This window comes from Rattus rattus, chromosome 2 (genome assembly GCF_011064425.1).
Source record: "Rattus rattus isolate New Zealand chromosome 2, Rrattus_CSIRO_v1, whole genome shotgun sequence".
Lineage (NCBI taxonomy): Eukaryota > Metazoa > Chordata > Mammalia > Rodentia > Muridae > Rattus > Rattus rattus.
This window is the reverse complement of record NC_046155.1, coordinates 175433211-175458507: the sequence shown is the minus strand read 5'-3', so window position 1 is coordinate 175458507 and position 25297 is coordinate 175433211. Positions and strand designations below refer to the sequence as shown.

The window sequence follows — 25297 nt, the reverse complement described above, 5'->3', positions numbered from 1 at the left end:
GGTCCTGTGCTTAGACATACTTGGGTCTAAAGTGGGGAAAAAGTTCATCCTTACTTCACGTGTCAGCTTCTAAAACAGCACATGAATGTTTGACTACGTAATATTCATGACACTCAGAGAACTGCCAGTGCTCCAGTACCATTGAAAAACTTCTCACACTAACAATTGTTTGTTCTTGGTCCCCAGACTTTTAAAAATAGCCAAGATAAAGACGATGAAGAAATGACTCAGTGGTGAGAAGTATATCTTACTTTTGCAAAAGAACCTGAGTTCCATTCCCAGCACCCATGGTTTAAGACTGGAAAAATATGTTCTTTTTGATGGTAGTATACTTTCTTCTCAACATTCCTCTTCTCACATCAAATTGCATTGATCTTAGGTACTTTTGGAGAATAAATTTGAATGAAGTCTAGAATAATGACTTGGGTATAAGTTGATCATTCTTGGAGCAGTTCAGTTGCCTATGGAGAATGACTATTCAACTGAATTTTCTGAAAGTGCATTTGTATTTTCCATGTAAATGACAACCTGAATATTTCTTGAGTGCTCCCAGGAGGAAGAGTGGGTAAATCCGCGAGTCTTCTGTCCTGTTTCTAAGTGTGAATACTACTAAACAAGCTTAATTATTTTACAGATTCTATTCAATTTTCTTGTTTTAATTTATCTAGTGGAGGTTTTGATTTTCTTCCAGGTGTTCTCTGACTTAAAGCTTAGAATCTGAAGAAAAAAGGAATATTAACATTGATGCTTCACATAAAGCCCTCCTAATAACAGTTTATGTTGCACACTAGACAGTGATGATTATGGAAATTGATGCCATAATATTTCATTATGTTTTATTCCAAGTACTTGCAAATAAATTATCATAAATTCTGCTGACAATCCTTCATTCACTGTTTTGCTTCTAGAGCATATGCTGGTTCCAGTAATATTTATGGTACGTATAGTTATCAAGATCTTTACAGACATGCAAACTTACTCTACCAGATTCATTGCATGTGATCACGTGCCATCTAATGTTTCATCATGTTTGAAAACAGGACTTTACATTCAGAAACTCATACTTTATATGAATGCCTGGATGTGTATGTTTGTATTATATGATTAGGGAATATTTAGGTCATTAGAGGGTAAGGCATACAAGTGTTTTAAAGATAAAATACAAAAAACCTGTGGCTTTGTGCTTTACATTGTTCATGTACAATCCACTGACTTTTATCTTTTATAAAATTCAGTTTGGCACTCTCTTTATAATAAAATATATTTGTAACAAATGGAATCAAATGATATGTTTACATTCTTTGAATAATGAAGCTATCAGTAACAATGTTGACTGATAATGTCCCTTGTCACTGGCATAGTTTACAGTTGTGGTGTGGGATATTTGGAACATTTCAAATTAGAGATACAATAACTATTAGATTTTTTGTCTTTATTTTAGAAAAAATAGCTAGTCCTTTACTACTTTTATAGAAATTGGTTAAACTCTGACCCCTTTATGATATTTATATCTTGTGAGACAATTTTCACTCATTTTATGAAATATAGGCGTGCATGATACCAATGTAGTATCAATACCCATTTTAGTGAATTGCTGATAGTTGCTTTAAAACATAGCCCTTTAGATTGTTAGGCTACACAGACAGCTTAAGTAACTGATGTTTCCTAAAATCTTCCTGTAGGAAGTATTTTGAGCAATGCACAATATTTATCCTCAAATTACTTTCGCATATTAGTAAAAGTGTCAATTGAGAATTTTGTGTTTGGTAATAAAGAACATTCTAAAATGGTCAATTTTATAAAGTATAGAATGAAATCCTCACAGGGGTACAATTTTTGGGAAAACCTGATTCTATTTACCTCACATTTAATCATGAAATATATAGGTGTATTTTGAGTGTTTATTGATCAGATTATATTAAATAACAAGTGTCAGATTGGAGATATTAGTCTTTACATAAACATAAACACAATATGGCATTATAATTCAGTTCCCACTTTCTTGAGGCACACTTTTATTAACCAAAAATTAACATGTTACACCAAAATTTCTTCTATATTATAAACATATCCTACTGGCACATAAAGATATCACTGTGATCTCTTATTTTCTGAGTTCTCAGGAGGATTCAAGCATTGTTTTACTGTACCTGGAAATGTTATCAAAGATGTTTCCTAGAAATCAATTTATAATGATGAGAAGTACCCAGAGTGAATATATCACATTCCTTTGTAAACAGAAAGTAGGGGAATGATACTTGGGTGTAGGGGCAAGACCTTAATCTCTGGACTAAGTACATGGCCCAAGTGAAGTGCACATTTGAAGCAAGGATATTCTACAGCAAAGAACCTTTTTTTTGGAACACTCTGTGATTTATTATATATAATTTAAATCTTCCCAGATTCAATATATAATTTTATTTCACATTGTCAGTTTCATTTAAATCATCATATTGATTTACCATTTTCTAACGCACATTGTTTAAAGGAGAAATTCCTGAAACTGGCATTAATCTACCAAATATCATTTAATCTGGAATAGTCTTAGGCAAGATTGATCATTCCTTATATCGTCTGTTTCCTTTAGAAACAGATGAGTAGGGGTTTAGTTGCTAAATGACAGGCATCTTAAAAACTGAGAAAAAAATGATGAGAAGAAAGTTCCATGTCCTATGTTGTTTTCTGAATGGTACTACCCTTCATATATGAGGGCATTACTTCCTTACTCTGTTTATATCCTGTATCTAAATATATTCTCCATCTATTGCCTGATGATATGTTGCTATATTTGTTTTAAAAATTGAATGTATCCTCAGTGTGACCCATTCTCTCAATCCATTTTGTGCTACTCATACAAAGTAACCAAGGTTCAGAATTTGTAATAAAAAATGCACTGACCGAGTTTTCTAAAGACTGAATTGTTCAAAACCACAGTAGTTATACTGTATGTGTGTGTGAAGGGCCTGGCCTTTGTTCTAAGATTGTACCTTGAATGCCATATTCCATCAACTCTTTCTCAGTATTAAAAATAAAAGAAAGAAAATGGAAAAAATGGAGAGGTGACCACAGGAGAAGGAGAGATAGAAAGGCAATTTGGAAGAGAGAGAGAGAGAGAGAGAGAGACAGAGAGAGAGACAGAGAGAGAGACAGAGAGAGACAGAGACAGAGACAGAGTCAGACAGACAGAGAGAGACAGACAGAGAGAGAGAGAGAGAGAGAGAGGATTGGATTGATGAAGAGGCTAACCCTCAAGAGAATACCTTTAAAATACTTTCAAGTATGTAAGAAACCAAGTATTCAAAGTTTGAAAAAGGTAAATCTGAACCATTACAGCAAAGAATCTTATAATACACTTGGATATAGTGCCCTGTTATAACCTAAATAATCCTCGTTCAAATACACACAACCATATGCATAGACATATATTATTTACTAAACACATATTTGATACTTGAATTTATATATTTAGAAAATATTTTCTTTCAGCAAAAGATTGAAAGAAAATATTAACAACATGATGGTCGATATGATTGGGACATGGTAAGTATATTGGCCACTAAGTATAAATGATTGCAATTACAGGAACCAAATGTTTCAGAAAGTCTATTAGGCACTGATAAATGATTCACGTTTTCACTTCCTTAACCAGTTCAGGTAATTTCACAAGAAAATATCATGAACTTAATGACTCTCCTAAGACATGTATTTTTATACTGCTTAATAATTTCAAAATGAAGACATGATCAGAATTATTTTTTTTGTCCATATCTATGGTTTTCTCTTTACTTTTTGATCAAGCACTTAAAAGTGAAGATGGAAAACCTCTGTGTGAAAGAGACCAATGCCACATAATATTTATGGGTGAAACACTGTCATGAACTTTTAAAGTGTTTGCTATTTTCTATGTTTATCATGTCAACCAATCTCAGAATAAAAGCCAGTTATTTCCATCTTTAGAGGTCAGATGCAGAAACTTAGAGTACAGATTAGTGTTTCAATTGAGTACAATTGATCATGTATAGATATCTGTCCATAATAAAAACTGTATTATTTTACAGAAAAATAACTAAGAACCACAAATATGCAATGGCATTGGCCTTTTCAATGGATGAAATCAACAGGAATCGTGATCTTCTACCAAATATGTCTTTGATTATAAAACACACTTTGTGTCATTGTGATGGAAAACTATAACACATATACCCAATTTACTTAATGAAAAATAGCGTATGACTATCCATAATTGTTTTTATTATGAAGAGACTATGTGTTTGTTACTGCTTAAAGAACCAACTTGGAGGACATCTTTACATTTTTTTAAATTTACATGGACCTTTTTTTTTATTTCCATGTGTGAGTTATCATAGACCAGGAATTTTTAACATCATGTCTCTTTGGGGAATTTTGATGGATATTAATAAAATTAATGAATGATATTGTATTTATGATTGTAGACATTCTATGTAGTTCCACTGTACTTACTAATCAGAGACATGATTGGCCTTCTGCTAGGCATGACTTCCAGAAATTGACAGATTCCAGAAATGAAGAATAGAGGAGGCCGTGAAGACTTGAGTCTGGCATGGTGGAAGAGAGAAACTTGCAGTCTTGACTGACTGGCTGAGTATTTATTTAGGCAATTCTCAGTAACTGTTCCAAAATATAGAAAGTGTTATTCTGTGCCTAGATATGTGTTATCTTTAATTGGTCTTAATTTATATTATCATCGTTAAAATTTCAAATAACAGAGTTTTCATACACCATCCTGGTTGTGTTATATATTTACTTCTCAGTGATAAACTGTGATGGAACAGAATGATATTTTACAAATATTTTCTCTATAACTCAACTTTTAATTATCTGGAGTACTATTTTAAAAAGGCATGATGAGAAATCATTTTTAGCTTGTCAGCTCATGACATTTTAGTGGAAGTAAGCAGGATGAAAACATCGAATCCAGTCTGTGCAATTAGCTATTTTACTACGAGCTAGTATTTGACTAATCATTAAGTGTCAGAGTGCCAAATGTCATTAAAACCAATGTCAAAATTTCATGAACATACTGCTATAGTTATTATAGATCATTTTAAATAATTATTAAATCATATCTTGGTAGAACTTATTGCTTTGTTTTATCTTGTTTTTCTTTTGTTTCCTCCTCCATTCTGATACCTCATTCTTTCATAATTTTCCACAAAATTATTTTTCATCATCATCAGACACTTTGTATATTAGAGATAACTCCATTAAATCAAACTTCTGTATATTTTCCTCAAGAACTACAACTTATGAATCTGATATATTTTCCTGAAAATTGCTTGGGTATTTAATAGAATGACGCTTTTTATCTAATCTGCTCATAACACATTTAGGCTGCCAAATCATGTTTAAATCTTTAACTTTACTTTGTTCTGATTATCTGTTTTCTGAGGAAGCACAAAGGCAAATATTCCCAGAGGATTTATAGCCTTTTTCTAAAAAGAAGATCTCTGTCATCTTTAGTTATGTCACAACCTCTAGTGTACAGAGAATACCATCAAGTAGGGCATGTTATGTTATTTTTTAGTAAAAGCTAAAGCAGTATTATGCATCAAATTTTCTGGTTAAAAATTAATAGAAGTATTTCTGAATTAAGATATAAATGCCTTTTTTAGAAAAATGTGAGTCAAATATGTCTATGTTGTAAATATATTAAAATATATTTAAACATTGAAAAACACAGATATCAAGACAAAAACTGAATGATGAAACGAAAGGTATAACATGCAAATGTGTTTTGCTGCATTTATGTCAAACCGTTGTGCTTGCTGTTCCAATTAGACATGGATGTACCAGTCTTCCACATTTGCTCAATTAAATCATAGTTGAAAGGAAAAGTCATAGGTGAATTTGATTACACTTTTTTAAATTACACTACACTTCAGGATGCTGTGTTGTTGTTCCTTCACCTTACCTATGGACCTTTCAATTCTATCTTCAGTGATAATAAACAATTTCTCTATTTCTATCAGATGACTCCAAAGTACACATCAATATCATTGGCAATGGTCTCCTTATTATTTTACTTTAAGTGGAACTTGGTTGGCCTTCTCATCTCAGATAATGATAAAGTCATTCATTTTCTCTCATAATTGAAAAATTAGAGTGAAAAAAAAGGAAATTTGCTTTGCATTTGTTAACATGATCTCAATCAATGAGTTTTCATTCTATCAAAACACTCAAATGTACTACAACCAAATTGTGATATCATCCACAAATATTACTATTTATGGGGAGGGATACAGTATTATTGAATTGAGCTTCAGAATGTGGGAATCTCCAGCCATACAGAGATTATGGGTCACCAAATCAGAGTTGGAATTCCCGGCAAGTAACAGAGACTTAAATCATGGCACATTCTGTGGAACTCTTACATTTCTACACCACGATGGTGAGATTTCTGTCTTTAAAATGTTTGTTCAGCGTGGTACTATCGCAGAAGCACAGATTTACACCTAGTAATGCCAGAGTGGCATTACTTTAACTATGAAGCCTCAACACCTAGTTGTAAAATACTGAGTAACTATTCATCCAATGCCTCATTGCAGTGGCTAATGGAAGAGAAGTTTGACATGGCCTTTAGTGATAATATTCATAACATATACAATGCTGTGTACTCCATGGTCATACACTCCATGAGAAGAATCTGCAACACTTGATAATCAGGCAATAAGCATTCGGAAAGTAGCAAGTACTCACTGCTTAAATGTAGAATTTCTTCCTATTTATCTATTTTTATTGGATATTTTAAGTATTTACATTTCAATGTTATCCCCTTTCCCCCATTTCCAACCCCCTTTCCATGCTTCTATGAAGAGCCTCCAATTCGTACCTACCAACTCTCCCATGAACCCCCTATCATTCTCTCCCATTGTCCATCTCATCCCAATTGTCTAGATTTGTTGAGTATAGGCTTTTACATTAGGATTTGATGCTTTTGAATTTGAACAGTTTCTGTTATGTCTCCTTTTTCATTTCTAATTTTGTTAATTTTGAGATTGTCTCTGTGCTCTGTAGTTAGTCTGGCTAAGTATTTAGGTATAAATTGTATATTTTCTCAAAGAAGTAGCTCCTAGTTTTGTTGACTTTTTATATAGTACATTTTATTTCTCCAAGGTTTATTGCAGACCTGAGATTGAATATTTCCTGCTGTCTACCACTCTTGGGTGTATTTGCTTCTCTTCTTTTTATTTTTTTATTCTAGAGCTTTCAGGTATGGTGTCAACCTGCTAGTGTATGCTTTCTCCATTTTTTGGGGGGGAGTAGGGGGGAGGAAATCAGAGATACAACTTTTCCTTTTAGCACTGTTTTCATTGTGTCCCATAAGTTTTGGTATGTTGTGCTTTCACTTTTAAAATCCTTTAATTTCTTTCTTTCTTTCTTTCTTTCTTTCTTTCTTTCTTCCTTCCTTCCTTCCTTCCTTTCTTTCTTTCTTTCTTTGTTTGTTTCTTTCTTTCCTTCTCTCTCTCTCCTTCCTTCCTTCCTTCCTTCCTTCCTTCCTTCCTTCCTTCCTTCCTTCCTTCCTTCCTTCACCAAGTTATCAGAGAGTAGAGCTTTTTTACAGTGACCATATATATGCAGGCTTTCTGTTGTTTTTCTTGTTATTGTTGACCAGCCTAAGTCCATGATAATTTGACAGGATGCATTGGATTATATCAATCATCTTATATCTTTTGAGACCTGCTTTGGACCATTTATTTGTTCAGTTTTGGAGAAGGTAACATGACGTACTGAGTAGAAGGTATATTCTTTAGTTTTAGAATGAAATGTTTTACACATATCCGTTTATTCCATTTAGTTCATAACTTCTGTTAGTTTCACTGTGTCTCTGTTTAGGTTTTGTTCCCATGATATGTCCATTGATGAGAGTGTGGAATTAAAATTGCCCACTATTTTTGTTTGCGTTACAATGTATGTTTCGAGCTTTAGTAAACTTTCTTTTAGGAATATGTGTTCCCTTGCATTTGGAGCACAGATGTGCAGAATTGAGAGTCCATCTTGACAGATTTTTTTCTTTGATGTATATGAAATAGCCTTCCTTAATTTTTTGATAACTTTTGGTTGAAATTTGATGTTATTCAATATTACAATGACTACTTTAACTTCTTTTTTGGGACCATTTATTTGAAATTTTTTTTCCAGCCTTTCATTCTGAGGTACTTACTATATTTCTCACAGAAGCATGTTTCCTGTACTAAGCAGAATTCTGGGTCCTGTTCATGTATCAAATCTTTTAGCCTATGTTGTTTCCTGTTTTTTTTTTTTTTTTTTTTTTTTTTTTTTTTTTTTTTTTGGTTAGAGGAGGAATTACATCTGTGGCTGTATTCTTTTGGCTTTGTTGAAAGAAGATAATTCTCTTGCTTTTCCAGGATGCAGTATCCTGCCTTGTGATAGAGTTTATCACCCACGATCTTTGTAGGGCTTGATTTGTATTAAGATATTGTGTAAATTTTATTTTGTTATGTAATATCTTGATTTTTACATCTATGACGATTGAGAGTTTTGATGATATAGTATGCTGGCAAGCATTTGTGTCTTTTAGGATCAGTATGACATCTGCCCTTGACCTTCTAGCTTTCCTTTCTCTGTTGAGAAGTCCAGTGTAGTTCTGTTAGGTCTGCCTTTATATGTCACCACTTTTAATAATCTTTCTTAGCTTTATGGATTTGGTGTTTTAACTATTACAAGACAGGAGGAATTTTTTTTGGTCCAATTTACTTGGGGTTCTTTAGACTTCTTGTATGTTAATGGGCATTGCTTTCTTTAAGTTACAAAAGTTTTTTTTCTGTAATTTTTGAAGATATTTTCTGGCCCTTTAGGTTGTGAATCACCTTTCTCTTCTATACTTATTATTCTTAGGTTTGACTTCTCATGATTTCCTGATTTTCCTGGATGTTGTGGGTTGTAAGGTTTGTATTTTGTATTGTCTTTGACTATTCTGCTAATGTTTTCTATAGTATCTTCTGCCCCTGAAATTCTCGCTTCTATCTCTTGTATTTTGTTGCATGCATCATCTATAAGTCCTTATTTCTTTCTTAGGTTTTCTATCTCCATGATTATCTCTCTTTGTGATTTCTTTATTGTTTCTATTTCATTTTTATATCCTGCATGCTTTTGTTCAATTCATTTACCTGTTTGCAGATGTTTTCCTGTAACTCTTTAAAGGATTTTTGTGTTTCCTCTTGAATAGCTGCTATGTGTTTACCTATGTCCTCTTTTGTTTCTTTAAGGAGTTTTACAAAGGAGTTATGTCCGTTGCAATGTCTTCTATCATTATCATGAAATGTGATTTTAAATACAAATCTTGCTTTTCTGGTGTGTTGGGATATCCAGGACTTGCTGTGATGGGATAATTTTATTCTGATCATGCTAGGGTTCCTTGTTTCTTTTGCTGCCATTCTTTCTCTTGCCTCTTGCCATCTGATTATCTCTGATGTTAATTGGTCTTGCTGTCTATGACTGGACCTAGTCCCTCCTGTGGGCCTGTGAACTTGTGATCCTAGAAGTGAGAGCACTCCTAAAAGCATGGTTCTCTCTGGGCATGATATGAGTCTGGAGGACTGTGGGACAGCCTTAGCTCTGTGCACAGTTGCAGGTCAGAAGGCTCCTTTCCCAAGCATCTCCATGGTTTTTGGGCCCTGTGAGCTCCTGTTGGGTATATCTTTGGCAAATAATTGGAGCAAAACTGGGGACTCACATGTGGGCATAGGAGTGAGAGCACTCCTGGAAGACAAACTCTTTTTAGGCCGCTTTCGGGTCTAGAGATTATGGGAGAAGGATCTGTAGAATGTCATCTAACGGATAATGTTTGGTATCTTCAATTGCATAGCCATTTAGAATCTCTCAAATACACACACTTAATTAACCAGGAAATACTTTCCAAAATAGATAGGTTTCTGAACTTTATTTTATAAGAAAAAGGAAATCTAGTGACTGTTATAAATGTGAATGGAAAAATAAGGCACAGTTTGTCAATTAAAATTTGTGGTTTAATACAGAGGTCCTGAATATGCTTCAGCATACACCTTCCAATATTATTCAATACAAAATCTTCCCTCAGGAATTTTCTCTATGATGAAAAGATGATTTTCTATTTATATTCATAAATTATACTGAAATCATTTTAAAGAATGGTTTTCATTAGGATCCCTCATTGACTCTGCTTGCAGTGTTGGCTCTGGGTAATGTACATGGTTTCTGAGAGTAATTAAACAAGAAATAGTGTTGGTATTCCGTTCCTTCTATAAAAATATTTTATATATTTGAAAGTATCTGTCTCGCTTTGTGTATTTATATTTTTGACTGTTTCTGTTTATCTGTGTTTATATTTGTTTTACTTTGTACATGCATGTTTATCTCTTATAAGTGTGTTTTTATATGTATTTATGATTCTTCCTGTATTTTTGAGAGTATGTGTTTTGGTGCACCATTATATAAATTTTGTCAATATTTATATGTGCTTATATGTACTTGTATTTGCATCTCTGTGTAGGTATCTGCCTATTTCTTTGTGCTTGTTTGGCATTTGCCTGCCTCTTTGTCCTTATGTGTGAGTATAAATATATCTCTGCTTTGAATATCATTCTGGGCTCGAGATTATATTTTACATCTCTCCCTCTGTGATGCTGCCTCACTGAATATATATATATATATATATATATATGTGTGTGTGTGTGTGTGTGTGTGTGTGTGTGTGTGTGTGTGTGTGTGTGTGTGTATGTATTTGTATGTGTGCCAGGGTATGTATTTTTGTGTGATTCCATACCTGTGGTTTTTGTTGGTGCATATGTATATCTTTTTGATGTCTGAGTATATACATACATATGTTAATATGTTTGCATATTTGTGTGTAAATAAGTGCATAGTAATATATGTCTGACACAGAAAAAATGTGAGGCTCTGTATGTTTTAATGTGTGTGTGTGTTTGTGTGTTTGTGTGTGTGTTGTATAACTGTGTTTGGTTCTGCATTTAATTCAGTTTGTGTTTGGTAGTCTTTTCTGACAGAAATAAAACTCTTGGAATATTATAACTTCATTTTTTAATATGTTATTTTTTGCTTTTTTTGGATAATTTTTCATTTACATTTTAAATGTTAATTCATTTACCCATTTGTCCTCCAGAAACCTACTATGCCATCTCACTTCCCTTCGCTCCCATGAGGGCACTCTCTAAACCAACCTCCCACTCCTTCCCACCTCTGCACCCTTACATTCCCCTACACTGGGTTATGAAGACTTGATAGGAATAAAGGCCTCTTTTCTCATTGATTCCTGACAAGGCTATCCTTGCCTCATATAGCTGGAGCCATAGGTCCATTCTTGTGTACTCTTGGGGTGGTGGTTTAGTTCCTTGGACCATGGGAGTTCAGGGCGTTCTGGGTTGTTGATATTGTTGTTCTTCTTATGATGTTGCAAACCCCTTCAGATTCTTTCTCTAACTCCTCCATTGGGCACCCTGTTCTCAGTTCAATGGTTGGCTGCGAGTATCTGCCTCTGTATTTGTCAGGCTATGACAGAACCTTTCAGGAGACAGCTATAGCAGGCTTCTGTCATCATGCACTTCTTTGCATCACAACATTGTCTGGGTTTGGTGGCTCTATACTGGATGGATTCTCCAGGTAGCACATTATCTGGATGGCCTTTCCTTTGGTTTCAGTTCCACATTATGTTTCCATATATCCTCCTTTGAATATGTTTGTTCCTCCTTTCAAGAAAGTGTGAAGTATTAACACTTTTGTCTTTTTCTTGAGCTTCAGGTTGCCTCTGAATTGTAACTTGGGTATTCCAAGCATTTGAGCTAATATAGGTTTATCAGTGAGTACCTACCATGCATGTTCTTTTGTGATTGGGTTATCTCACTGAGGATGATATATTCTAGTTTCATCTATTTGCCTTATCCTTTTGTGAAGTCATTGATTTTAATAGCTGAGTAGTACTGCATTGTGAAAATGTAAATGTGTAAATATACATATTCTTCTTTTTTTCCTGCTTTGAAGGACATCTGGGTTCTTTCCAGCTTCTGTCTATTATAAATAAGGCTGTTATGACATGGTGGATCATGTGCCTTTTTTATAAGTTGGAGCATCTTTCAGGTATATTCGAAGGAGTGATATAACTCGGTCCTCAAGTAGTAATATGTCCAGTTTTCTGAAGAAACACGAGACTGATTTCCAGAGTGGTTTTACCAGCCTGACAACCCATCAACAATGGAGGAGTGTTCCTCTTTCTCCACCTCCTGCCTAGAATTTGCTGTCACCTGAGTTTTTGATCTTAGTTTGTGACTGGTGTGAGGTAGAATATCAGAGTTGTTTAGATCTGCATTTCCGTGATGACTAAGGATGCTGAAGATTTCTTGAGATGCTTCCCTGTCATTTGAAATTCCTCAGTTGAGAATTCTTTATTTAGCTCTGTACTCCATTAAAAAATGTTATTTGATTCTTTGGAGTTTAACATCTTGAGTTCTTTGTATATATTGGATATTATCCCTCTATTGGATTTTTGGATGTAGGATTAGGAACAATCTTTTCCCAACTGATTGGGTGGTGTTTTGTCTTATTGAGAGTGTGTGCTTTGCCGTATAGAAACTTGAAATTTTATGAGGTCCTATTTGGTGATTCTTGAACTTACACATAAGCTATCGGTTTTCTGTTCAGGAAATTTTCCCCTGTGCACATGCTTTTGCAGCTTTTACCTTCTTCTTATATTAGTTTCAATGTATCTCTTTTTATGTGGAGGTTCTTGATCCACTCTCCCTACCTATGCAATATAGTATTTGACATCCTAGTCAGAGCAATTAGAAAACAAAAAGAGGTCAAAGGGATACAAATTAGAAAAGAAGTCCAAATGTCACTATTTGCAGGTGATGTTATTAAGTGACCCCACAATATGCCACCAGCAAATTCAGCAAAGTGGATGGATTTAAAATTAACTCAAACAAATCATTAGCCTTCTTCTACTTAAGGAATACAAAAGCTTAGAAAGAAAGTAGGAAAATAACACCATTCAAAATAGTAACAATTAATGTGAAATACTTATGTGTGACTCTAACCAAGCAAGTGAAAGATCTGTATGAAAAGAAATAAGAATCTCTGAAGAAAGAAATGGTCCTGGATTAGCAGGATTAATACATTAAAAATGGTCATCTTGCAGAAAGCAATATACAGATTCAATGCAATCCCCAACAAAATACCAAGTCAATTTTTCACAGAGTTTGAAAGAGCAATTTGCAAATTCATTTGGAATAACAAAAAAAAAATCTGGATAGACAAAACAATTCTCAACAATTAAAGAACTTCTGGGGAATCACCATCCCTGGCCTCCTACAGTATTACAGAGTAACAGTAATAAAGCCTACACAGTATTAGTACAGGGACTGGAAGATAGATCAATTGAATAAAATTGAAGATCTAGAAAAAAACCTACACAATTATGGTCACTTGTTCTTTGACAAAGGATCTAAAACAATCCAGTGGAAAAACAGAGGCATTTTCAGCAAATGCTGCTATTTTACTATACATCAGTATGTAGAAAAAAATCAAACCACTCTACTCCCAATGTCTTGATAAAACTTCAAATCTAAGTGGACAAGGAATCTTCACATAAAACCTATTAATTTCATTTCTCCAAATGTTTTGTTGTGATTTTTCTGTTTCATTCTTTAAATGGCATTGCCTTTACTATGAAAATAGAATACATTTTATGACTTGATAGAACTATATATACATTCTTGTGCAATGCTTGTCTTTTAGATACATTATTATCTGAGAAAATCCTACTTCTCTAATCCTCTTGGGGGCAGAGTGATCATGAAACCTAGAGAAAGATTGAAGGAAGACATTGACATTCTGCACATTCATACTCTCTAACAGTGCCTTAGGATTAAAGTGAAGATAGGACAGTTCACTCTAAACATTTTCCATGGTGGACACTTTCCCTTATATGGAGACATAACTGAGTTGGTCACAGAAAATAGGAAGGTGTTGTGTACTAACTTATTGATTTGTAGTACACAGCAGTAAACACTGTGAATACACTGCATTATATTGATGTGAATCCACCAGGAACCAATTTCTAGGCTCCCATATTATGTTCCTTTTTTCATTTTTAAAATTTTAATAATGCTCTGATGATTTCATGTGTATATAAAATACGCATTCTTTCATATCAGAAATATTATCTGAAATTTAATGAATATAATCTCTTCTTCACCACAGTTGGGTATTCTTTCCTTTAAATTGAACAATATTCTCGTCATCTTACTGTTATTACACAGTATTCTCTTCCCTTATCTTAAATATCTGGAACACCTGTTGATAAAAGTGAGACTAATGTTGCAGTTATGAAACATGAAGATTCCAAATTACTAACTCAGGTCATTATACTCAAGAATGTTTTCCTATATAATAGAAGGACATTTACGAACTTGACACTAATGAACATAATTACAGAAATTTATATTCACAGAAACATCACTTTTTCATAAGCTTGCATACCCCTTTCACACTTGTTTGTAAGAAGAACAAAATTTCAAAGGAACATGCAGACAGCACTAGTATGAGAGACAAAGAAATCCCTATAAAACACATCAAATACGGCTATAAGAGCAACCAAACAAAAGTAAAAAAAAATTCAGTTATACTTGAATATTTTTGGCAATAATCTCTAAAAATATAAATGATATGAAGACTTTTTTATTTTTTTAAGACATTGCTTGGTTTACTGCAGATGATGTAAGACTCATTATGTACAAGTGGAGAACTTTCCTTAATAAAAATGGAGGGAAACATTATAATGTGTAATAAGACCAAAAAAATGAAATTAGATAACAATATCTTTGATGAGTATATAGAATAATTCATTTTTACAATATTTGCTATTTATTTATTTTTACACTCAAGACCTTATTTCCTTCCCAGACCATCTGCCGAGGATTTCACACACCATATATCTTGCTGATACCCTGCACCCAACCACCTGTCTACACAGATGACCCCACCCACCCATACCAGCAGACCTATTAAACTCCTGGGGCCTCCACTCTCCTGAGGATTAGGTGCATCTTCTCTGACTGAACTCTGACCTGGGAGTCTTCAGCTGTACATGAGTTGGAGGCCTCACCTCAGCTAGTATATGCTACCTGGTTGATGATCCAATGTCCAATATATCACCGGGGTCCAGATTAATTGGGAATGTAGGTCCTCCTACAGGGATGCCCTCCTTTTCAACTTCCTCCAGCTTTCCCCTAATTCAAACAGAGGGAACAGCAGCTTCTGTTCTTTGGTTGGGTGTGAATATCTGCATCAGATTCTTTCAGCTGCTTGTTGGGTCTTTTGGAGAGCAGATATGTTAGATCTCTTTTTATGAATACCCCACAGCTTCAGGAAAGGTGTCAGGTCTTGGGGCCTCCCCTTTAGCAGGTACATGCTTTTGGCCTGTCACTAGATCTTCTTTTCCTCAGTTTCTTCTACATTTCCATCTCTGCATTTCTTTTGGACAGGAAGAATTATGAATCTGATCTTTGACTGTACAATAGCATCTCCATCCCTCACTTGATGCCCTGTGTTACTGATGGAGGTCGATTCAATAAGTTTCCTCTCCCCACTCTAGGGCCTTTCAACTAGGGTCTCCCTCCCATTTGAGTCCTGAGAGTTTCTCACTCCCAAGGTCTCTGGTACATTCTGGAGGGTCTTACAAACCTCCTTCCTCCTGAGGTCCCCTGTTTCCATTATTTCTTCTTGCCCTCAGGACTTCAGTCTTTTTCCCTACCCAATACCAGAGCATGTTCCCTTCTGTGACCACCCCAATCCCTTTCCCTCTACGGTCCTTTCCTTGTGGTAGCTTTCTTCCCACTCCCAAGTAGAAGTGAAGCACCCTCACTTGAGCCCTTCAGCTTGTCGAGGTTTTTGAGTTCTGTGAACTGTATCTTGTGAACTATATCTTGAATATTCCACAATTCTTTTTGGCTAGTATCCACTTACTAGTTATTCCTATTGTATATGTCCTTTTAGGTTGGAGTTACCTGAATCAATATGACATTTTTTAGCTCCATTCATTTGCCTATAAATCTCAGGATTTCCTCACTCTGAATAGCTGAGTAGTATTCTATTGTGGAAATGAACCACATTTTCTGTATTCGTTTTCTGTTGTGGGATATAGAATTACATTATTTTTCATAAACTTTAAGAAATGGATGTTAATCAAGCCCAAATACATTCAACGTTAAAGAAATAAAACAAGTGATAGAAACGGAATACAATATTGATATTACCACATTTTCTTTCACAAACCTACTGACAGCACTATATATAATATATACAGAGAAAATTATTACTATTGAACATCAGAAATAATGAGAAGTAGTTTTGCTTGTTAATGTTTTTATCCAACCAACATTAGGTTTTAGAGGCAGAGGTTTGATAATCACTGTTTCTTTCCAGTCTGCCCTATATTCTGATTCCAAACCTACCATGTGTTATATGGAAATATTACCTTAACATAAATTAACAAGAAGCAAAAAAGTATTTCATTTTCTTTACTCTAACTCAAAATAGTCTTTAAAACATTGCAAAATGTTAACATAGATTTAAAGAAAATGAAGGGGATAAAGAAAAAATAGGTACAAGGGGGAAACTACTTAATTAGGAGTATTAATCTATTGATACTTCATGGTAATACCCTGTTTCAGCAATATGAAATACATAGAAAGAATTCTTTAAATCTTCAAATAAAATTAAACAATCTCATTTTTTCCAGCCTTTTCCAGTATTTTCAGCCACTGTAGACCATTTTATCCTCATGTAACACTTCATATTCAAAGTAACTACACATAACTTTATCATTTCCAACAATATTAAACCAGTGTCTGCATATTCCACCATGTTTTTCTATACAATTTCTCATGCTTTGCAATGCTAATTTATTTGAGGTCATATTTGTTTTCAGTGACTTAAGAACATATTATTCCTGTTTCAAATATCTCTAAATACTCACTTGCTTATCTGTTGCTTTAAGTAAACTTTGATTATAAGAAAAGTGAGTAGGAAGTGGTGCTTTATGTCTGGCTTATAATCATAGAAAGACAAGTATGGATATCTGGAGACTGGAACTAGGGCATAGATCTTAAAAGAACACTATTTACTGGCTATGATGCCCACAGTGAGATAAGCACACCTATATCAATTACAAATTAAGAAAACACTTCAAACGTATGAGGACAGGCTAGGGTTGGCTGAGAAAATATCCCAATTAAAGTTCCCTCTTTTTGTTCACAGTGCTTAGTTCCAATTGAAAACAGTTAACTAAAAAATTCACCAGATTTCAATTGCTAGTTTTCATAAAGAGCTCACTATCATCTCTTCTTTTTTTCTGAATTACTAGGCATTCAGAATTTATGTAATATTTCTTCAATGTATTTCCAATATTCATAGCTGGTTCTTAAAAATGGATAGAGTTAAATGTCAATCAGTTGATGACATAAAAGCTCATTGAAATCCTAATACAATGATACAAAACATAAAATAAATAGCTAAAATTCATTATCAGTATGTGTCTATTTTTTTTCAAATGTCATCTTCTGTGTGCATTGCAGATTGTAGTCGTGAACTCTGAAATTTCTGGAAGAGGGGAATGGCAGTGTGCAGCCCCTGCCCTGAAAATGAATTTTCTAAGTGAGTGTTTGCTGCTCTGATAAATCCTGCAAATATATATTACTCTTGTGCCCCATTAGCATTATGAAGTCAAATAAAAAACAACTGCAATACAAAATACATCACTTTTGTAATTTACTTGTTTTAGATATAAAAATTATTAACAAAATCCTACCAAAAACAAACAGATATACCTTGTGCCTTGACTCATATATTAACTTATTGAAAATTCGTGGCAGGTTACATTTTTACAAAGAAATACTTTAGGAAGTAAAACAGCAAAATGAGAGAATTCTCCACAAGATCTTCCCAATAATTAATCTAATGTAAAATTATATGTATATTAGATTTTAGCCATAATTTGAAAAGAATTAAATTGGTCATATTACATCAATATATCTGTCCTATACATGGTTATACATACCAGGTACTCATAAGAGCCCATGATGAACTGAATGTAATAAGATATCTACTGGACTAGGCAATGAGACTGCTAGGTAAAAAAAAATCCATGTTCTCTCTCAGATTAATATAGAACTCAAAAGTATTTGAATATTTATGAGAAACTCCTAAGTATAAAAAATTCTGAGGGCCATGTTCAAATCCAGATGTGATATGAATCCAGAAAGTAGGGGATAAGAGTTAACCCATGATTTAGAATACATGACTAGTCTCGTATTCAGCGTATTACAAACCACACCCATTATTAAGATAATAATTTCAGGTTGGCAAAATGCAAAAAGTTTATGGTTAGCTTTTCAATTATTTTGTCTTTCATTTTATATGATGAATTAAAGTTATTAAATGACATATTGTGCCTGTGAGATCGTTCAACAGTTAAATCATATATTGCTAAGGCTTACAATCTGAGTTTATTCCCATGATGCATGAAGTAGAACCAAGGAACCAACTCAGAAAATGTCTTTTGAAGTCATGCACCAACATTACACTGTACTCGAAAATAATTTTTAAAAGTATACTGAGTGGTTGGGGATTTAGTTCAGTGGTAGAGTGCTTGTCTCGCAAGTGCAAGGCTCGGTCCTCAGCTTTGAAAAAAAAAGTATACTGAAATAGTTTTAGATGTAAAAACAAAAAAAAGAATTAATAGTTAAATGAATGAAATCCACAAAAAGTCCATAAACTACTATATTAACTGTTTATGTGTATGGGATGGGTAATACATGTACAGGTACACATAACAACAAATAATACCACTAGATTTAGGTTTACACGCATTTGTGAGACACCGGAGAGGAGTGCTGCAATTTGAACTCAGTTTCTCTACTAGATGAAAATATTCTATTTATAGCTAAACTAACTTCTTCGGCATTTAGCTAACTTGTCAAATAAGAGTTCTCTGCAAAAACATTGTTCTAGATAAAAATTCTGAAAACCAAAGAAGCATATAAACATTCGCTGAAATGACATAAAAATTAAGATCAATTAAAATTACAGTTCATATTGTAGCCATGATGGAAATTAAAATTTAGGAATGGGATGCTATTGCTTAAGCATGTGTGTTTTTCTGTGAATGGGTTACCTTAGTCAGAATGATATTTTCTAGTTCGGTCTATTTGCCTATGAATTTCATGAAGTCATTGTTTTTAATAACTTAGCAGATTAGAGAAAGGATTGGAAGAGCTGAAGGGGCTTGTAACCCCATGAGAACAACAATGCCAAGCAACTAGAGCTCCCAGGTACTAAACAACTACCCAAAGACAATACATGGAGTGACCAATGGCCCCAGCTCAGTATGTAGCAGAGGATGGGCTTCTTGGACATCAATTAAATGAGAGGCCCTTGGTCCTGCCAAGGTTGGACACCGCCCCACCTAGTGTAGGGGAATGTCATGTGGGTGGTAGGCAGGGAGGGGTACACCTATATAGAGGAAGGAGAGAGGAATGGGATAGGGGGCTTATATTCAGGCCACTGGGAAAGGGAATAACTTTTGAAATGTTAATTTTAAAAATAAACTCATAAAAAGAAAGAGAGAAAAAAGAGAGCCAAACCATCTGGGTTACTACTTTTGCTCAAGGATTACTATGCTATATTGCTAATTCTGTTTGGAAATACTGATTTCATTCTTCAGTACATTCACAGATGCTGATACACATAGGAACAGAAATGAGGCAAGGATGAAAATGCTCAGCATTCCAAATGAGGAATGGAACCATGTGAAGTACTTCTTAATACAAAGTATCTACAGAGGTTTTTGTTTTGTTTTGTTTTGTTTTCTGTTTGTTTGTTTGTTTTTTCCATCAGTGCTAAAATTAGTGCATCTCAGAAACAATAACCAGAACTTTTGTTTACTTATTGCCAGTGGAAGATACATCTGTGAGTTTATTTCTTTAATGTTTTCAAGTTTTCAAACATTAATGATTTATTACCTCTCATTCTCCACTGTCTGCTTATAAATTATGAGAGGAGTCACCTAAATTAAATAATGCAATTCTTACTTTTACATGGACACATACATTTAAATATGTAAACACACACGATCATCCTGTTCACTTTAATGTTGTTTCTATATCAATGGCTTTGAGACAGTTAATTCTCCAGTACCTATTAAGGTATTGTCCCAGTAAAGTCAGAGTCTCAATGTGTCATAGGGAAAAATTCATAAAACAGTCAATGAAACTCAGGAAATAGTGAGTATAAGGTTTTGCATTTGCAAAATATAGCTAACACTATTGTCGGTTATGAAGTTATCTTCTCTGACTTCAATAATCTATCCTATATGTACTTAGAACAAAAATAATTTTGAAAATCTTTGCTTTCTGATAACCTTATAAATGATATAATCAATGAAGTTAAATAGATAAAGAAATACTTGCTTGGTTTTATTTTTCCTTACATCTTTATGAACATTATGAATTGAAAGCAATGGTGTGCGGCAGTGTCCTTGAAATGACATTGTCAGCATCAAAGGCAGAATTGCAATGCTTCTGTCAACACTTACTTGAACTACCTTGTCAATAATGTTTTGAAAGTATCACTAACTAAACATTTCTTGGATATCAGATATTGATCAGTGTGAGAATTGTCCAGAATACCAGTATGCCAACACAGAAAACAACAAATGCATTCAGAAAGGTGTAACTTTTTCCAAGCTATGAAGATTCCTTGGGGATGGTTCTTGCCTTAGTAGCCACCTGTTTGACTGCATTCACATCTGAGGTATTTTGGGTCTTTCTGAAGCACCGTGACACTCCTATTGTGAAGGTCAATAATAGAATCCTCAGCTACATATTAATCACGTCATTCATGTTTTATTTTCTGTGCACCTTTTTCTTCATTGGCCATCCTAACAGAGGTACCTGTATCTTACAGCAAATCACATTTGGAATTGTATTCACTGTGGCAATTTCCACAGTTCTGGCCAAAACAAATACCAGGGCTTTCAAAGTCACTGACACAGGAACAAGTTTAAGAGACTTCCTGTTATTGATGGCACCTAACTACACTGTTCTCACATGTTCCTATTGCAATGTATTCTGTGTGCAATTCGGTTAGCAGTTCCTCCTCCCTTTGTTAATATTAATGAATATTCTGAGCATGGCTATATCATCATTGTGTGCAACAAAGTCTCAGTTACAGCATTCCACGTTGTTCTGGGATACTTTACCTGCCTGAGCTTTGGAAGCTTCACTATTTCTTTTTTGGCAAAAAATCTGCCTGACACATTCATTGAAGACAAGTTCTTGACCTTCAGCATGCTAGTAATCTGCAGTGTCTGGGTCACCTTCTTCTCTGTCTACCATAGCACCAAGGGATGGGTCATGGTTGCTGTTGAGATCTTCTCCATATTGGCATCGAGTGCAGGGATGCTTTGATGTATCTATGTAGCCAAAATCTATACCACTTTAATTAAACTAGACAGAAAATCAGTCCAAAATATCAGGGAGAAATCATATTTCTGAACAAAGATTACAGGATTTGGTCGAATGTAAATTTGGTTCAAAATAACCAAATATTCACTTACAGTGTGTGTACCTAGTTTTAGAATAACTCTCAATGATTTCTTAGTAATGTCTAGAAGTATTATGTCTACCAATCTTGCATAGATTGTACATAAAATCTTGCACTCATTCACCTTTTTAGCTTTTTTCTGAGAGAATGAAAATTATCAAATTATTACTAGTTTATTCAACATTTTGCTTTGATGGAGATCTCCCACCCCAATAACTTCAATTAAGTTTGATAATATAGTCCAATCTATAACCTTTTTTAGAAAAAAGTTCCAGGACAGATAGGAATTATACATAGAAACCAAAAATCAAATCAAAAAATCAATCAGACAAAAACAAACAAACAAACAAACAAAAAGGAATCAACAAAGATGAAATCAGGACACATTTTCTGTTTTCCAGTAGGAGCATACACATGACAGAATACTGTCTCTTTTTTTACAGTTGCTTTTCAAACAATTGGTCAATAGTCTAATATGGAAGTGGTCTTTTACTGATCTCAAGTAAAAATATTGCAACCACTAATGGACAGAAGCTGGTAAATATTAAGGATGAATGAAGGAATAGTTGGAAGATCCTGAGAAGGAAGGGAACCCATAGGAAGACCAGAATTTTCAACTAATCTGGACAACTAAAAAATCACAGACACTGACCCACTAACCAGGCACCAAACACCAGCTGATAAAAGGCCAGAAACACATAAGCAACATAGGGCTGCTTGGTCTTGACTCAGGGAGAAAAGACACACCTAAACCCTGAGAGACTTGAGAACCAAGGAATTGGGAAGGTCTGGGGTTTGGAGAAGTGAGGACTTCTTGGAGATGTGAGAGGAAGTATGTGATGAGGAAGAGTCAGGCAGCAAACTTGGAAGAGAAAAATGAGTGCATTGAAAAAAATATTAAAGAATTAAAAATTGATCTAAATTAAATAGGCTTGAAAATACCTTAACACACTATTATATTGTAGTTATGGAAGTGATAGTTAAAACTCCTGATTTTGTTATTTACCTAATTTTTGTCAGAGAATTACCTTTGTGTGCAGTTCTGATTAAGGTCTTCAATTCACAAAATTCTGCAACGATGCATTTGGAGCAAGATTATTTGAATATGCTGCTTCTTAGAAAATGAATTTTCCAAAAGGACAACTGAGAGTTTGCAGCTGACTAAATCCTTCACATTTTTCAATTCTCCTGGCACATTGGTAAACTGTATGTGTGAAAATGCATCAGTGTTAACAAAATAATCATTTCCCTAAGTTAGTCTGCATAGAAAGATGATCATTAACAATATCCATTTAAAGAACACATTCTGCAATTACATCTCCATTTTACTCATGGAAAATTAATGGAAGATATAACTTAAAAAAATGATGTTTAAATTGTAGTTTAAACCCTGTGGGAGAGAGAGCTCACCACCAGGACAGGTGGGTACTCTTGAGACTGCAGGGCAGTAGAGACTGCCAGTATGGCCCACCCTGCCCACATCCCTGGCTCAAGAGGAAACTGTATAGGGCATCTGGAAACAGGAACTCAAGGCTGCTGTCCAGACAGCACCCGGATCTGAAGGGATCTGGTCTAAGAGCTCCCTGCACTCAAATCCCATGGGAGGGAAAGCTAGACCAGCGCAGGGACAGACATGGCTGGGAAGCCAGAAGAGACTACTCTCTGCCCACATTTCTGACTCTAGAGGAAAATGCCTAGCGCCATCTGGGCCCCCTGTGCACAGGGTCCCAAGCAAAGGCAGGGCAGGACCTTCTGGTTGCTGCCATCATGGAGAGCTGACTCACAGCTGAGAAGCAACTTCAGGCCGGAGATCAGAGGTAAGACCAACGTTTCTGCTCCAAATGACCTGCCTGGTGGACTCAGGACGCACGCCCACAGGAATATCTGAAGACCAGTAGACAAGAAAGACTACACACCTGAAAGCAGAGCACTCTGTTTCCATAACTGAAAGAGAACAGGAAAACAGGTCTACAGCACTCCTGACATACAGGCCTATAGGACAGTCTAACCACTGACAGAAATAGCAGAACAAGGTAACACCAGAGACAAACTGATGGCAAGAGGCAAGGGCAGGAACCCAAGCAACAGAAACCAAGACTATGTGACAACATGAGAGCCCAATTCTCCCACCAAAACAAACACTGAATGTCCAAACACACCAGAAAAACAAGATCTAGAAATAAATTCACATTTGATCATGAAGATGGAGGATTTCAAGAAAGTCTTAAAGAATTCCTTAGACAAAAATAAACAAGCAGAAGCCTATAGGGAGGAAATGGAAAAATCCCTGAAAGAAATACAGGAAAACACAAACAGGTAAAGGATTAAAAATGGAAATAGAGGGATAAAGAATGCACAAAGGGAGACAAACATGGATATAGAAAACCAAAGGAAGAGACAAGGAGACGTATATAAAAGCATCACCAAAAGAGAGCAAAACATGGAAGAGAGAATCTCAGGAGGAGGAGATTCCATAGAAATTGTCGACACAACTGTCAAAGATAATGTAAAACAGAAAAAGCTACTGGCCCAAAACATACAGGAAATTCAGGACACAATAGGTAGTTCAAACCTAAGGATAATAGGTATAGAAGAGACTGAAGACTCCCAACTAAAAGGATCAGTAAATATCGTCAACAAAATCATAGAAGAAAACTTCCCTAACCTAAAGAAAGAGATACCTATAAGCATACAAGAAGCCTGCCAAACTCCAAAGACTTTGGACCAGAAAAGAAACTCCTCCCTTCACATAATAGTTAAAGAACCAAATGCACAAAACAAAGAAAGAATATTAAAAGCAGTAAGGAAAAAAGATCAAGTAACATATAAAGGCAGGCCTATCAAAATTACACCAGACTTCTCACCAGAGACTATGAAAGTCAGAAGATCCTGGAAAGATGTCATACAGACCCTAAGAGAAGACCAGCCAAATGCCAGCCCAGGTTACTGTATCCAGCAAAAGTCTCAATTAACATAGATGGAAAAACCAAGATATTCCATGACAAAACCAAATTTACTCAATTTCTTTCTACAAATCCAACCCAACAAAGGATAATAAATAGTAAGCCCAACATAAAGAGGAAAGCTACACCCCAAACAAAGCAAGAAACTAATCGTTTTGCAACAAAACAAAGAGAAGACAAGGACAAACATAAACTAACATTAAAACACGAATATAACAGGAAGCAACAATCACTATTCCTTAATATCTCTCAACATCAATGGACTCAATGCCCCAATAAAAAGACAGAGATTAACAAAATGGATACACAATGAGGACGCAGCATTTTGCTACCTACAGGAAACACAACTCAGAGACAAAGACAGATAATACCTCAGAGTAAAATGCTGGAAAAGAACTTTCCAAGAAAATGGTCTGAAGAAGAAAGCTGGAGTAGCCATTCTAATATCGAATAAAATCGATTTTCAACTAAAATTCATCAAAAAAAAGATTTGTACAACAAGAACTTCAAGACTCTGAAGAAAGAAATTGAAGAAGATCTCAGAAGATGGAAAGATCTCCCATGCTCATGGACTGGCAGGATTAATATAGTAAAAATGGCCATTTTACCAAAAGCGATCTACAGATTCAATGCAATCCCCATCAAAATACCAATCCAATTCTTCAAAGAGCTAGACAGAA

At 34.8% G+C, this 25297-nt stretch overlaps 1 pseudogene; it reads left to right on the top strand.

Moving 5' to 3' along the window:
- Window positions 1-308: 308 nt before the first annotated feature.
- Window positions 309-21605, top strand: LOC116893429 (annotated as a pseudogene).
- The last annotated feature ends 3692 nt before the right edge of the window (window positions 21606-25297 follow it).